Here is a 3,163-nt window from a genome sequence, read left to right on the forward strand (position 1 = left end):
TCAGTCATTCATCAAGATTTGAAGTTTGGCCTTGGGAAGTTGACCAGTCAAGTCATCTGACTAAACTGAGGATCACGGAGACACAACTTGTGATGTATTTGTCAAATGAAGATGACCCCAAGATAAAACATGTTCTGAATAACAATATTAACAAATTTCATGTTCATCAAAAATCCATTTGAAAATTGGAAGGTCATCATTCATTTCAAAACATTATAGGTCATTTTGACTGAATCCCTAATTTTGGGTCAACTTCCCAAGGACGTAACTTCCTTATTTTTTTTATTATTTTGAGGTGATACAAAATGCATTGGAAATATTAAGATGTCTACTTCAAATTTTATGTTTGACAAAATTTCATAATCCTAAAGGAAACACATGTGATAATACAAAACATTATAGGTCACTTTGGACCTAAGTCATTGAATTTGAAAAATGTCCAACTTCAAGTGCCCATAACTTTCTCATTAAAAATCCAAATGATTCAAAATTTAAGTCTAAATTTACCATCTTGAAAAGATATACAACTTTGATGTTGGAGGTTTTTCCATTTGAGGCTTGTATAATTGGAACTGAAGGGCTTGAAAGTGGTTGCTTTTGTTGAAAAATTTTCAAGGGGAACCTAAACATGACTTTTGTTCCTTATTCCAAGAGCTTTCCAACCATTTCTCACATGACCATTTTTGGGTTTTCCATGTGGGAGTTTCGAAGGGCTTAATGTTTATGATCATTTTTGCAATTCACATCATAGGTTGGAATGCAAGCTTGTGCAGCCTCTTGTGCACGTCCAATTCAACTATATTTGATCTCAGCATGCATTTCCATTCATTCTTAGGCTTTGCACGAGCCTGTACAGGCCCATGCATGAAGGATCCAAGTTTCATGCACACGAGCAAAACACCACCTTGCATCCATTCCAGCTATAAATAGAAGCTCATGCTCATTCAAAAAAACCTGAAGGAGATCTGAAACGCTGCTGTATTGAAAACCAAACCCTCACCTAAAGGAATTTTAGTTTTCATTTTCAATTTCAAGCTTGAATTTCAACATCATTAGTTGATCTTCAAGCCTTAATTCCTTAGCCTTGCATCATCATTACATTTCCAGGTCAAAATTGGATCAAGAGCTTGGACAATTCGTGCTGTTTGAAGCTCCATTTCAGAGGTATATCACCAAACTTTTTTGATTCAGATCTTGAAATACAATGTGAATTGCTTGAGTTTGTGCTGTTTTCTGAAGTTCTCAAGCATGAGGCAGGCCAGTGGTGGTCTTAATTTCATAAATCGTGCCATTTCAGATCAAACACCATGATCTTCAAGCTCATGTTTCTCTTTAAATAGGAACATTGAGGAGAATCCATGGTTACAGGGGTGATGTACATCACCTCAGCTTCATTCCGATACCTTACTTTTTCATTTTCATTAAAGTTGAAATCCCTGCGCGTGGTGGCTGGAATCAGTTGTCTGGCCAGAGAAGATGGTGGTTTCCACCACCATCCCCACGTGGGAACTCCAGAGCCATTGGATCTTGCTAAAAAAATTTAATCGTGGCCTTGCATTTTGCCGACTTGTTATAATTCAAAGTGTTACGCGCTTGACCGAAGAGTATCATATGACCGCGCCTCTGAGCCTTAGGATCAATGCCACGTCAATTAATGAAAAGATCCAATGGCAGCGCTATTTTGCTATTTTCTTATTTTCTGATTAATTCCATTTAATTCCTTTTATTTTCAAAAATTGATAAATATTTTATTTGAAGTCACAAAAATATGAGACCAATGCCTAAAATTTTCTTGAAAAATATAGTTTTATATTTTGATTTTTAATTATTTTTGTGACTTCATTTAATATATTTTCTGAATTATTTGGTTTTTAGTTTTAATTCATTTTAAAATACTTTTTGATATTTAAAAAATCCAAAAATATTTTCTTAACACATATGGATCATGATAAGTCAATGAAAAATAGTCTCATCAATTTCTTAATTGATTTGAGATTTATTTGAGATTTTAATTCATTTGTGTTATTTTTCATTGTTTTTAATTGTTTTAAAATAGTTTCTGATTTCAAAATTGTTGAGAAAATTTGTCAAAACTTGTTTGACCATGTTAGACCTATGAGAATTTAATTGGACTTGTTGAAGTTGATTTGAATTGAATTTGAGGTTTGACCATATTTTGTTCATTTTATTTTACATTTATATTTAATTCAAAAAATACCAAAAAAATATGTTTGTCTTGTGACTTCTAATCTTCATTTCTCTTCTGTTTAGAATTGGTTGGTGATGATTTGATTCACTTTTGACCAATTGTGTTTTGACATTTTATTTCTTTTTCCATTCATTTCATCTTCATCTCATTTCTTTTTATTTTGGCCAATGAGTTAATGTCTTATGGTTGGTCTTGACATATGAGAGGTTTAACCTTCTTTGATCCAAATCAAACTCAACTTGATCCAAGATCAAGTGAGTTGCTTTGTGTCCAAGATAGGTTGCTTCTTGGTCAAGCAAAAAACCTAAAGTCTATACAAGGCCTTTCTCTTTTCTTTTGGCATGGCAAGTTTTTGGAGCTTGGCTTACTAGTCATGATCTCTAACTTGTATTTATTTGCCTATAGTTGTATTGACCGACCTCAGATAGGTGTGACTACTACATTAGTCCACTTACGATTGCTTAACATAACGCTAAATTGTCTTATGACCAACTAACATAACTACTAACTACTAACTTTAATTCAAACATTTAACTTCTTGCAATTTACTTTAATGCAATTTACTTTCTTGCTCATTTATTCATATTGCCTTTTCATTTTGCTCACTTAAGCACATATTTTATATTTATGCTATTTTCCTTTTGCTAATTTGAGCTCATTATTGTATATAAATATATTGTTGTTTTGTGTTTGTTTTGCTTTTGTTTTGTGTGAACCCAATGCAAAAAGGAGAAAGGACTTAGAATTAGGACAATACCTATGCTTAAAGGAGTTCAAGAGCAGCTAGGCCTCATGCCTTTAGAATGCTAAATTTGTTGAAGAGCAACTAGGCCTCATGCCTTTAGAATGCTAGATCTCAAAGTTGACTTCAAAGGACTTCCTTTACAAAACTCATTCTTTGTCCATTTCTCTTATTGTGTTGTGAACTTTTTGATGTTTGTTCTTGTGTGATAG

Source organism: Lathyrus oleraceus, chromosome 6 (genome assembly GCF_024323335.1).
Source record: "Lathyrus oleraceus cultivar Zhongwan6 chromosome 6, CAAS_Psat_ZW6_1.0, whole genome shotgun sequence".
In the NCBI taxonomy this organism is placed as follows: domain Eukaryota; kingdom Viridiplantae; phylum Streptophyta; class Magnoliopsida; order Fabales; family Fabaceae; genus Lathyrus; species Lathyrus oleraceus.